Source organism: Lepidochelys kempii, chromosome 3, assembly GCF_965140265.1.
Source record: "Lepidochelys kempii isolate rLepKem1 chromosome 3, rLepKem1.hap2, whole genome shotgun sequence".
NCBI classification, from domain to species: domain Eukaryota; kingdom Metazoa; phylum Chordata; order Testudines; family Cheloniidae; genus Lepidochelys; species Lepidochelys kempii.
Window position 1 is genome coordinate 176,256,427 of NC_133258.1, and position 14,096 is coordinate 176,270,522.

The window sequence follows — 14,096 nt, forward strand, 5'->3', positions numbered from 1 at the left end:
TGAGACCTTGCAGTTGGGGGCGGAGACAGGCACAAAGATAGGCATGGAAGTTTGGGAAAACAGGGCAGAGGCTGGTATTGGGTAAGGAGGGCAGGGATTTGGGAAGAAGATCTGTCTAATTGTCAGTTAGGATTATCTCCACTTTAGAGAGGGGGAAAGTGAGGCACCACGTGGAAGTGGGACCAGGCCGACTGGGCTGAGTGTCTGAATAATGGCGAGAGCAAAAGTATAAAAGCCATTAAGGGTCAGAAGAACATTCATCAGGGAACTGGAGCGTTCAAGGCTGGCCAGAAAACGTGTCGGCTACGGCATAAACCAGTATGCGCTCTGCCACCTGACTGGTTTTGGAGACAAGGGTACGTCTCTTGGAGAGAGGGGTTCGAGGATCTTTCTCTGAGACACACAACTGTCATTGCTGGGAACAGAAACCCCAGCTGCAATTTTGCTCACAGGCCCTGCCGCAAACTCCACCCTCCAACCATTGTGAGCCAGGCCCGGGAACACCATTCCACTGTCACAGGTACATGGACCTGTGCACCTGCAGACACTGCAGCCAGCACACGCACTGGGGCTGTGACATGAGCTGGATGAACCACCCTGCTGGCCCCATATCCAGCATTCCCCCCCTGAGCAATCGGTCCTGCTCCCTGCGCTTCCTCTCTTCCCCCAGGAACCCCGGAGCAGGCTCTCTTCATGGACCGTGTCCCTCTCCTCCTTGGCTCTTTTAGAATCAAGGTGCTCCTTGTTCCTCCTTGCCCCTAAAGGATTTGCGTGATTTGTGGGTAAGATCTGACTTGTCTATTGACCTGGGTCTGGGGCTTGGTCCTTTGGGATCGGGAGAACCTTTTTCTTTTACTTCAGGACAAGGAGAAAAGTGAGAACTGAATTTTGCAAAGGGAAGTCACAGGGTAACCCTACAAGGCCCAAACCGCAGTGGTATTGGGCCAAAGGTGTGGCATGACTAAAGTGATTGTAGATGGACACTTCCAATGGATTTATTGTTATTGCTAATGGTGATTTTTGTAGCTATTTTGTTGCTATTATGAAAAACTGTAAAAAAGTACAATGTGCTGTGGTAAATTGCCGGCATGACTTGGATGGGTCTCGCTCTCTCTTCTTGGGGAGGGTTCAGGACACCGTTTCTCAATACCCCAGTTTAGGGGTATTAACTGCTCAACTAGTGTCCGAGAGGAGGGGAGGGGAGAGGGAGGGACCCAGGCCCTCCCTCTACTCTGGGTCCCAGCCCAGGGGCCCTAGGGATAGCGGTAAACTGCTTAAACTAGCGGTTCCTTCCCCTGGGCTACTTCCCTCTACTGCCCTTCAGCTTGTGGGCCTTCCTGCCCTCCCTTTGCACCAACCAGCTGTCCCTTTACCTAGGGTCTTGGTCTTCTTAGCCCACCGCAGCACTTCCCCAAACTCTCCTCTCCTTACCTCCAAACTGCTCTCTGCTCCAACACTAATCCACTCTGCTTCAACTCGTTCCCTGGTCTGATTGAAGTAGGGGGGTTTTATCAGGTGACTGGCTTCAGGTGCTTTAATTAATCAAGAGCAAACTTTCTTCCTTCTACAGCGAACAAAGCTCCCTTTTAACACTCTCCTACTGCACTCTGGCCATCCTGAATCACGGTTCCTAATCTTTTGGCAAAACCCTTGAACATGTTAAGAGTGATACATAAGAACACACTTTATGTTAAAAGACCCTGTGATACAGATGTTTCACCCATGAAAGCTTATGCCGAAATAAATCTGTTTGTCTTTTAGGTGCCACCGGACTCCTTGTTGATTTTGTGGATACAGAGTAACACGGCAACCCCCTGATACTTGTAAACAGTCTTGAAACTTTTCACAGGAGAAAAGTCATTCCAGACCTGATATGCTGTAGGAGAAGGGATACCGAGGCACACTACCATATTGCTTTCATGGCTAAATGCCAAGATTCCTATACTATGGACAACACTAATATCTACATTGTCTTGATATTAAATGGGTTCCAGACACATGCCAATGCTTCTATGGATAAAGTAGCTATTTTCATTAGCTCTTGGCAAGATCACATGAGACATACAGGAACCATGCTGCAAGGGCAAATCCAATGCACTATTGTTCTAAGAAACTTTTACATTGAGTTTGTAAAAGGATTCAATCATGTTATTAAACATGACTTTGAGAAACCATTTCTGTTGCACACTGATATGGGGTCAGCAAATGAAATTAATAGACAGCAGGTTTACAACTTAAAAAAGGAAGTATTTTTTTACACAATGCACAGTAAATGTGTGGAACTCCTTGCCAGAGGATGTTGTGAAGACCAATCTCAGCAGCTTCCTCGGAAGGAGCCAGTGCTCTTCTCAGAGGACCTTCTCCTGGACCTCACAGGGCTCTGATGCTCTCACTCCGCAAGCCTGTCTGAGGTCTTGGAGTTAGTGCTCAACAGAACCAGGCAGAGCCCCGTTGTCGAACACCAGCGCCTTCCCTCTGTCCCTGAAGGAGGGAAGGCCCCAAGACTGCTCTACATTGACTGCCCTGACCACGGCTGGCCCAATGGCTCTCAGATAGCAGGACACAATGGAGACATGGATCACCCAGTCTCTCATTTCCAGGCCTCCCCAGGGCTAAGGTAAAATTCCTGTTGCCCCTGCCCATTCTGCTCACCTCCAAGACGTGTGGGAGTTTGTCTGTGCTGGGGGTTGCTGTCAGCAGGCTCTTCAGAATGGCATCCACGTCTCTGGGCAGGCCTTCTTCAGAGCCTATCAGGGGAGGGAGACCATGGGTCAGGGTTATGGAACCTGGGACTACACCTGCCAGGATGACAGCTGGCTCTGCAGTCCTTGCCCTCTCTGCAGAGGGCCTGGTGCTGAGCAAGGTAGGCAATAGCCAAACTGCAAGGGATGGGAGCTGGGCTTCCTGGCAGAATCCAGGAACCAAAGCACAGCATCTGCAAAGAAGGACTTCCCCGCAGAGGGGCAACATTATCTCCCACAGGGTGGGACTCTCTCCCTGACAGTGGATTAATCCTATGGCCTGTTCCCATCTCTGCCCACCCGCAACCCCAACTCAGCAGCTCCAGCCACCGAAGAGGGCGAGAACCAGAGACCTTCCTGCTCCTGGGACAGAGGAGTACGTTGATGATCTACCTGGATGTGAGTGTTGGCCGTCCCCATGCCCATGGTCTATCCTCCATTCAGGCCGCGCACGGGAACTGCGATTCCTGTTCTGGATCTAGGGGCAGCTTCAGTTTGCTGGCAGGAGACTGTACATGAGACCTTGCCATTGGGGTGCTACACAGGCACTAACATGGGCAGGGAAGTTTGAGGAACAGGGCAGAGGCCTGTGTGGGACAAGGAGAGCAGAGATTTGGGAACGAAGAGCAGAGGATCAAACACTTACTTAATGTGGGTCAGGATGATCCCCATTTCAAAGATAGAGAAAGAGAGGCATCAGGTGGGAGAGTGACCTGGCCAGGATCACATTACCACCCAGTGGCAGGGCTGCAGTCCAACCAGTTCCCTGCTCTCATCACTGGATCCTGTTGCCCCTCCTGTACGACCCCTCCAGCTATCCTCTCCCATAGGTCATCCCCCCCACCGCTCTCCAAAACCAGGCTGCCCCTTCCTGGCAAGGCCTGGTGTTACAGCTTTCTTGCTGGGCTAGCACCCTCGTCAATAGTCACTAGGGCCCTCTGGGAGTTCTTTGGCTGGGAACTCAGCCCTTCAGCCAGGTGACCGTCTTTTAGTCCACTGCTTCCTGGGTCGTGCTCATCCCAAACAAAAAGTTCAAAAATATCTTTAACAGAATCAAGGTCTTCCATCCCTTTGGAGGCTCTTCCTCAGCTTGACTTTGGCTCTGCCTGCCCTTGTTAGCCCTTTCTATGGCGTTCTAAATCCCCTTCCTTAGAGACCATGGGAGAACCAGTCCCACCCTGGATTCTAGGTTCTGCCCCAAGGCCCTCTACTGAACAACTAGGCCTGCTCTTGTACCTTTGCTGCGGTTTTCCCTGGTTTTTCCCTCAGGTGAAGCTCACTCTGTAATCAGTTTGGCCTAGGTCCAGGCTTTACAGCCCACAGGCCACTCTCCGTTATATTCCCTCCTCCTTAGAACATCGCCCACCTGGGGGGCAAGTTCGATTCTTGTCCAAGCTTCGTCCCTCATCATCTCATTGCTGTCACTGGCTGCGCGCTTGTACAGCCTGCGCACAGTGTCTCTAGCTCCACTGCCAGCCGCTCACCAGAATTAAGAGGCAATCCTTCTCTTACGCAGTATCCCAGCGCTCTTCCTGCAGCCACTCCTTCTCATTCGCAACTGCTTGCGGAGCCTGTTCCGAAGCCTTTAGCTTCTTCTCTACCCCTTTTTGCTACAGCCGCTGCATACGCCAAAACCCTTTCCGTCAGGGTCTGAGAACCCACCACGGACTGCTCCACCCTCGTGTTTGTCCCTCCTTCAGTCTGTTTCATCTCTGGGCCAACCATTTTGTCCTTCACCTCCCTCCAGCACCCAACAGGGCCTGTTGGTGGAGGGTCTGCAAAGTCCATGACTATCCCTGCCACCTCCACGTTGCCTGCCTCATGTGGGTTTGTGTCAGAGGATGCCTTCTACTTTCTTTCTACCTTCGTGGGGCTCTGGCCCCTTATTTTGCACTCAGCAATTTCCTAGAGCAGGCCGTGTCTTTTGATATGGCCTGCTTCTCTGCACTCAAAACAAAGAACTCTTGTCCCCATCTTGGCATTAGGCCACGCTTGTACACTTCCTCATGCCCTGCTCTCCTGGGCTAATCTTCACAGCACAGCCCAGGCGTGCTCTCCTTGTCTGCCATTTTTGTCCATGGGCATAGCAGACCCTGGGTTGATTTCCCTTTCCAGGATCTCTCACAGATATTGCTGCTGCCACGTCTGTAGCTCCGCCTGCACTTCCTTCTGCCTCTGTTGGTGTTCTAGGAGCTGCGTGAGAAACCCCTAGACCTGCTTTGGCTGCTTAACCAGTCCCGGGAACTGAAGTGAGAAATCCAGTGACCAGCTTGGTCCCTTGAGACACCCGCTTGGCAGGACAGACGGTCCTTCAGCAGCCAAGACTTCCATCAGCCCTCACGGATAACAGGGGGAATTCAATCCTCCTGACAATGCCAATCAGAAAGGAAGCTACTCATCGTTCCTTGCACCCATGGCGGCCAGGCATGATCACAGCCCTCTCGCTAGGCTAGCGTCCCCCATCAGTGGTCACTCCAGCACCGTGACAGTTTCTCTGCCTGGTAAGTCAACCCTTCAGCCAGGTCACCATCTTTCGTCAATCCTCCTGGGGCCTAGCTTGTCTCACACTAAAAGTCCAAACATGTCTTTCCACAGAAAGAAGTCCTTCTGCCATCACTGGGGCTCTTCCTCATCCTGCAGCCCCCTTGCTGGGCTCGGTAACCCTCTCCGGGTGCGTGGACGCCCCTTTCTTTGGGGCCAGTAGGAGAACCCACTTCCACCCTGACACTGGGAGCAGCTCAGGGTCCTGTACCCAACAGCAAGGTCTACTCCTTTCTCTTTGCTGCACTTTTCCCTGGGCACTTCCCACCTCTCTTCTCAAGTTTCCCTCTAGATTTTCCTTGCTGCTCTGAATTTCCTAACTCGTTCTCATTCCTGTTGATACCCCAGCTGGGCTGTATCACCACTGAAGTCTGGCTTTGTAGGAGGGGTTACATGGTGCCTCTCAGGTAGGGCTCATTCTGTAATCAGCTTGGCTAAGCCCCAGGCTGTGCAGCCCAGGGGAGAGCACCTTGTTACAGGCCTGCTCTGCCCACTCCTACTGTTCCTGGGCTGGGGTCCTTGTTCCCATTTCAGACCTGGTTTCCAGAGGGGCTCAGTACACACAGGCCCCACTGCCTGCAACTGGAGTTTGCTTGTTCTGGTGACTCTGACATTCAGGCCCTTCATCATTCAGAGGCTGACAGGTGTGGTGAGGGGGCTGGACAAATCCCACTGCTGAGTGGAAGGAGGTCAAAGAGTTGGGATTCTGGGAGCTGATGGGTTCGTTTGTCCTGCTGCGGGAAGTGGAGCTGGAGACCGGAGATGCCATGTGAACGAGACTACCTGATGTCCTCTTCATGCCCTAGGGGATGGAGCCTCCTGCTGGAAACCCTCTCAGGAGTCCAGGTTAGAGGACATCTCTGGGGAGCACCTTCCTACGAACAAAACCAGGGTGGTACAATTATGGAGATGTCTCTGTTCCAGAGCTGGGTGACAGGGATGCGGGAAGCTCCCAGGCAGGCTACGCATTAGCGGGGGAGGGATAGCTCAGTGGTTTGAGCTTTGGCCTGCTAAACCCAGGGTTGTGAGTTCAATCCTTGAGGGGACCATTTAGGGATCCCGGGCAAAAATTGGGGATTGGTCCTGCTTTGCGCAGGGGATTGGACTAGATGACCTCCCGAGGTCCCTTCCAACCCTGGTATTCTATGATTCTATGATCCCATTTCTCCCCCAAAGAGGCCCACACGCCCCAAGGAGTAAATGGCTCTTACCTCCATGATGGAGTGGGGTCTTCCATCTAAGCCTCTTTGAAAGCCAGCACTGCTTGCTTTGATGGGATGAGGTGACCTGTCCCCACTGTTCCCGGAGGTGGCTCAGCTGCAGGCTGCGCCCGTCTGTAAAACTCTGCTGGAATTTGGGGGGCAGAAGGAAGGACCCTGCTCCACAGAGAGGGGAGGGAGTTTCTGTGAGTGCCAGGGGGCTCCGGCATCTGGCGCAAGTGCTGGATGATGCGGACCTGGCGCATCACATTGGCAATGATGTCCTCCTGCTGCAAGGGAACGAGAACCTGTCAGAGACTCAGACGCCCCCGAGGAATTGGGGGGATTAAGGGCACCTGGAACCAGCATTTCCACCCACCACCTGCCTACCTCTGAGGGATGGATTCACCATACTTACCCCCAGAATCAAGTCTTCTTGTCCTTTCTAGAGACCTCCAGTGCCAACCCCCATCCTTGTAGCGTCAGCTCCTGCCACCTCCCGCTCAGTGCCCCTGACAGATGTTCCACCTCCAATCCACAGAACAAGTTCTCAAAACCCTCTCCTCCACCCCAACCCAGGTTGGGCAGGGACGGGGCTTTAGCAGGGAGGTGGGGGGAAGGAGGGATTCTGGCAGAAGTGAAGTGGGATGTCGGGAGGTTGAGACCTTTCTCCAAGTCATCCCAGACACTAATGCTGAAGACACAGGATGGCAGCCCTGGTGAATGGGGCAGATCAGCAGCCCCTGCTGACTGAATCCTCCCGTTCTCTCTAGAGCAAGTCCAGCCCTGCCAGCAGCAGGACAAGCTTCCCCCACCAATGTGCCCCAGGCCTGCCTGCTGAATCGCCATCACTTGTCAGTCCTTGGCCTCCCAGGCTACCAGTGACAGGAGCAACTCTGGGTGGTGGCTCGGGTGACACGGACACTAGTCCACTGGAAACTGGAGTGGCCCTGTGGGACAGGAGAGACTCGCAGAGGGCACTTCCCAAGAGCGGTAGCACCATGTCCTAAGAACATAAGTCCGTGATGAAGCAATGCTTGTCATTAATTAGCCTTGCAAAGAGCTGGGTTGGAGCTACTCCCGGGGACAAGCTGGCTCCCTCCTGCTCATGAAGTTGAATTCATCTCCCTTCCCAGTAGCACCTGTTCTCACTCTCATTCCACACCAGGCTCCTTGCTGCCAGCCCAGCAAATGGACATCGGATGGGAAGGAGGCATGGGCCCCACCCCAATCTCCTGACTCTAATGCAGCTGCTTACCTTGTCCCCCATCAGCGCTGGGCATCCCGCAGGAGGGAGTAGGTGTGGACCAGCTCAGGCTAGCTGACACACAGCAGGGGGTCATGGATGGCCAGCACTGCTGTCCAGAGGAAGGATCTTCTCTGCCCCTCCCAGAAGAATTTTACAAAGACCTAAACCCAACAGGATGTGAGGCATTAGCAGACTGCCCAGAGTGAGGCTCCGAATCCTGGGGCTAGAACGGTATCTCTGTCTCGCGGCCCCAGGAAGCAGTCACTGCAGGCGACCCAGCCACCCCCACTCCCTGGCAGAGTGTCTTTACCTCCCCAGCCCTGGCTCTGTTTCTGTAGCCCAGGAGCCTGCTGTCCTGATGCCAGTCCCAACACCACAGGGCTTCAGCCTCATGGATGGTCAGCCCTGAGAAACAGACACACACACACACATTTGTCATTTTGGTTGCAAGTGCTTGTGTCCTTCCAATCCCATTGGTGGTTGCACAGGGGACAGATTCCTTGCCAACAGAATTGCAGGGGGTGGTGTAGAACAGGGAAATAGATCAACAGAGACTCAGCCTCCAGCCGGGGTCAGTCTGAGAGAAATTGGTTGGGGTCCCACTCTCACTCTATTGGGTGCCATTTCACATCTGGGTTCCTTACCCCTCTGGTAAAAAGAAAAGGAGTACTTGTGGCACCTTAGAGACTAACCAATTTATTTCAGCATGAGCTTTCATGAGCTACAGCTCACTTTATCGGCCCTCTGGTGCAGCAGCAGCTGATAGAGCCTGTACACTCCCACCCTGGCCTGCTGGCTCAGGTCCTTGGCTGCTTCACTGATGGACAGAGCCAGCTGTGCCACACGGTGACCCATCCTGGGGAATCCTGCTGAGTTCTTACGGAAGGGAGAGGGAGAGGGGACTCCATCAGCATTTTCCTGTCAGCTCCCAGTCCCCGCCTGGCCAGGACTCTCCGTCCCCGTAGCCCCTGCACAGGAGATGCTAGAGAATAGGAGCTTGAGCTAGACCCTTTATTTACTCTGCCCTCAAAAGGAGCCTGGAGCACAGGGATGTGGGCAGGGCCCTCCATGGGGACTTACTTTCCCCAGCTGCTCCAGGATGATAGAAAGGCATGAACCTGCAGTATGGTCCCCTTAAAATGCCCAGAGTCACCACTTAACCAGGACAAGAAGAACTTGACTCAAGCCGAGTTCGTTCTCTGCTCTGACTCTGCCTCCCCAAGAGAAACACTCCTAACCCCCAGCCCCTGCAGCAGCACATCCTACAGCCCGTTCGAGCCAGCCCACCGACGCCTGGAGTCAGGAAGCTGGGCTGAGAGGTCACTTATGTCAAACTCAGGGATGGTGATGGTGGATCTGAGCAGGGCGGTGCTGCTCCGCATGGCCCTGGCTCTCTCTTGCGACACCCTGGACACGATCCAATAGTTCATGTGCTGGGGGGAAAGGAGGCAGTTCAGGATCCATGGGCAGGTGCATGAGACCCTCCCCATCCCCAGGGGGCTGAGACATTGTGCACGGGATGGAATATCCGATTCATTTATCTCAGAGATTTAGAAGGGGATTGTTGCCCCCAGGACAATGCCTGTATCCTGCAGGTCACAACTTGTCATTATCTCTCTAGATTGGGACAACGTTCGATGTGGGGGCTGGTCCCATACTTCCTGAACTTCTGATTCCTGAACAGCTCAACAGGAAGGAGACAGATCCCTCACCCCTTCTTGGCTCTCAAGTCCTTGGTTGGGTGAAGGGACTGAGTGTGAGCAGAATCCCCCTAGGAATCTCAGGGCCCATGGAGAGAAGGGCTGATTCTCTGGGATCCTCCTGTTTCTCTTGGAAGGAGCCAGTGACTCTTCTCTGAGGACCATCTTCTGGATCTCACAGGAGGGGTTCAGACTCTCACTCCCTAAGCCAGTCCCCAGGCAAAGCTCTGGCTTGAACTCCCAGCTACTTCCTCTGTCCTTCAAGGAGGAAGGGCCTGACACTGCATTACACTAACTGCCCTGACCAAGGACGCCCCACTGAGAGCCCAGCTAGGAGGACAGACTTGAAAATGGATCTAACAGTTCAGGCAACATTGCCCCACCCCTCTTATCGGGCTCCCCACCAAGATGTAATGGAGCCTGTCGGTTTCTGGGGACTCTGCCAGCAGGCTCCCCAGCATGGCATCCAGGAGCTCTGGCAAGACCCTATGCAGATCCTGCAAAGCAAGGGAGAGCCATGGGTCAGTGTTTGGGAAACTGGGACTATACCTGCCACAGGACGGGAAGAGGGGTCTCTGCGAAGCACTTGTGAGACACCCAAATACATATCCTGGCCTCCCTCATTCACATTCCACTGCAGGCAATTAGCAAAAATTCATGGCAGGATGACAGCTGGCTCTTCAATTCATGACTTTAGCATGATCTATCTGGACTTGGGTGGTGTCTTTCGACGTGCTCACGATGAAGACGACATGCAGGGCAGCTTGAAGGAGGTGGCTCTCCAGCTCCGGCTCCAGGCCAGGTGTCATGGTGCTGGCAAGAGAGAGACGCAATATTAGACTGTGCACTGCGGGGATTGGACTGGCACCAACAGGGATGTGAAACTGCAGAGAAATAGGCTGAGGCTGGCGAGAATGGAAACTGAGGCACCGAGCCAGGGAATGACAAGTGCAAGGTTTCCCAGACAGACAGTGGCAGGGCAGGAATAGCGCCTGTTCCTTGGACCCTGCTGCCCCTCCTCTATCTGTTCCTGGGAGTGAGCCTCTCCCCAAAGCCATTGCAATGTCACTGGAGTGAAAAGAACAGCCCAACCAGAGTGAACCTTCCCACCATCTCTGTCAGAGGAGCCACCCTTGGGAGGTGACCTGGTGGTGGGAGGGGCAGTGACTCCCAGCCCTGGGCCTGAGCAGCACCAGGGTTAGGGGAACAGGCCTGGAGGGTCACAGTACCCGAGGTTGCCCACAGCAATCAGGGAGTTAGCGAGGACGGCGCCAGGTGGAGAGTTATCAGGCAGCTCCTCCATAAGCTCCTGTGAGAGCCGAAGAAGCATGAGAGGTTCGGGCCTCACTGACACTTCCCAGTGAGGCGATTACACAGCCAGCGCCCCACACAGCGAGCAAGATCCCCCCACCTGCCTCCCGCTCCTCCGATTCCTGCCCGCTAGTGGCCAATCTCAGAATTTCTCCTGTCTCTTCTCCCCAATCTTCAGCCCCAGCAATCTCTGGCCTCAGCTGCCCCTCCAGCACCAGCCATCCCCCATCCATTGGCCCGGGGAGACCCCTGCCCCTCCCATCTCTCTGTCCTCCCTCACCACAATCCTCTCCAGCACAGCCGCCTTGCAGCAGTGTGGCTCCAATGTGTCCTGCCCTCTCTGCTGTGCAGCGAGACACGGGGGTGGATGGCGTGCAGGAACATGAGGTGCTGGGCCTCGTCCTGCATCCACCAGGAGTGGGGTTACAGGAGAGAGAGCCAGTTAGCCAGGGACCTCCCTGCCACACCCACACCAGCTGCAGCACTCAGGCCTGAATGGGGGATAGTGGGGACCCACCCGTCCCAGATCATGCAGAAGAAAGATCCCCATTAGGGCTGGTGGATCATCAGAGACAAGACTCTCTGCAGGAGGTCAGGGTGCTGGGAAGGGGCGGGAGAATCTCGGTTCCAGCACAGCTAGGGAACGTTTGTACCTTTTCTCGGCCCTGGAGCTGCTCTCGAATGTTCTTGAGAGCAGCCTCCTCTGTGGCCACGTCCACCCATTCCTCCTCCTCGTCCTCTGAGTCCCTGGGGGTCCCTGCACCAGGGAGAAAAGGGGACAGGATGATACCTGCTGCCACTAGGGAGAAGGACAGGGGCATGGTGGGGCAATGTGCTCCCTTCCCACCTCCGGGACCCAGGGCAGATCGCTCCCCACATTCCCTGCTCTCAGTCATACCTTCAGCCCCCAAGTAATTCAGGAGCCCATAGCAAAGAGATCCCCCACACACACTGTCCTGGACTCCCTGGGAAGTGCCTGCTCCCTCTCCCCGCACGCACCCTGCCAACCAGAACACCAAGGACCAAAGTGGCAGCATCTAGTGTCAGAAGTTCACGTGGCTCAGGCCAGACACCTGGGCTGGAGACCTGCCCCCATAGCGCTGGTTGAGGGCCTGGGCTCTGGGTGTTCACAGCCCCCTCCTCACCCCTCCCTGAGCCCAGACTGGCTCCTCACCTGGAACAAAGCAGCAGCGCCCGTTGGCCTCTCTGCTACCCAAATCCCAGGCACTGCTCCTGTCCCATGGGGAGCGGTCCGAGCTGCTGATGCTGGGACAGGGATCATCCACCTCCTGCCCTGGGGAAGATGGAAGGTCCTCAGTGACTGGGCAGGGCGATGCCTCCTGCTGGGAATCAGGGCTGGGCTCCTGGGGCCGGTGCTTCCCACACAACAAGCCCCAGAGCCACCCTGCCCGGCTCCCGTCCTGGGCTGGGTCCTGCCTGCCCAGCTGCATCCTGGGCCAGCTCCATTTCAGCCTGGCCAGTGCCTCTCCCACCTCGGCGCCTGCGCCAGGAGTGGGTTTCCTCTGCCAGAAGGCTGCACTTCCACCTCCTGGTCCATCTGGGAGCTCCTTCCCTGCCAGCGGGGACAGAGGGGCTGCTCTGCTCCTGGGGAAGATGGCAGCTGCTTCCCTCAGGCTCTGGGGACACCTGCAGAGCCTTGTTCCTGAACATCCTCAGGAGCCCGGCTATCCTGGAACCGAGCGTGGAGCACGAGTGAGTCTGGGGTCCAGGCAGCCTCTCACCAGACAGCCTTTTTCATCCCTCCCCATCCCTGCCCCAGCCACAGCAGCTCTTCCTCCCCTCACAGGGGTGCAGAGAGTGCAATCTCCACACACTGGCAGGAGTTCATTGCATGATCTGCTCCCAACGTTTCCCCTCATCATCCCTGGTGCTGCAACACCCGGGGAGGCACTGGGGTCAGTTACAAAGACCATCGGACAAGCAGCTCCCTCCTGCCATCCCTGGCTACCCCTCAGGCTAAAGAACAGAACACTACCCAGGACTCCGGACTTCTCCAGGGAAAAAATTCCCCACATCAAAGTCCCTAGGTATAGGAAGCCCAGGGCCTCCTCATTTCTCATTGATTTCCATGCTCAGCAGCTCACAGGGTCTGGCCCAGCTCAGACACTCTCAGCCAGGGGAACAGTCTCCCACAAGGGAAGGGCTGGGAGCTGCATTGCTGGGACCTTTCCAAACACACTGGAGAAGGCACTGGAGAAGACCCTCCCTCGTCTGAGAGCGAGGGGCTCCAGGAGGCCATTTGCAAATCCAATCTCCTTTGGGAGAGATTCTCTTCCCCTCTTTCTGCCTCTCCCCAGACAGACAGGGAATGCCACAGAGGAACCCTAATGTCATTCACTTGCTCTAGGTGATGGAGCGATGGATGGTGGATGTTCAGGGTCACCTGCTGTCGCTCGCCCTCCTCCTCACTTTCCAAGCCCAAGGTAGGCTGGAGAGGGTGGTGACCTGAGGAGTTACACGCCCAGCCAGCGGGCAGGGTGATGACACTGGGCGATCAACTGACTGTGAAAAGAAGAGTCTGTCTTATTGCCAAGGGACAGAAAAACTCAGCCAGAAGCAAGGGGTGCAAAACACTGCCTTAGTGTGGGGGTGACAGCACCTCCCAGCTCCCACTTGCTGAAGCTACTTGCTCAGGGTCACACAAAGTCTCAGAGCCACGGATGGGATGCAGCAGTCTTATTTCCAGGCCCCTTCACTAACCACTGCTACACACTCCATTTCCACAGCTGGCAATTACAACCAGGCCCTCATGTCCGGTCCCCCTGCCATTAAAGGTTGGAATGCACTGTCCAGGAGGAGGAGTGTTTGGTTCTGGAGTTTCACTTTCGCCCAGTCTATAGAGAGGGGCCCAGCCGTGGAGTTTGGCTCAAGAAGACCAATTCTCCAATTTGTAGAGGGTGTTTTGAATTCCAGTCCTGTGCTCCAAAGTGCTTGGTGTCATCTGCACAGTGTAGAAGCATGCTCTGCACTCCATTTTCCAAATCATTAATGAAAATATGGAATAGTACCACACCCCAGACTGATCCCTGCCGGACCCAGTAGGTACACCCTCTTAGCTGGGCAGCCAAACATGGAGAACGACTCTTGGAGGATGGGTTTTGAACCAGCTGTGCACCCACATTATTCTAATTGCATCTAGACCACATTTCCCTAGTTTGATTCTGAGAATGTCCTATGGGACTGTGTCAAAAGCCTGATTAACACCAAGATAGATCACATCTACTGTCTGCCCACCTCCTTTAGGCCTGTAACCCTGTCAAAGAAGGAAATAGGATTGGTTTGGAATGATTTGTTCTTGACAAATCCATGCTCACTAGTACTAAGAACCAAATGA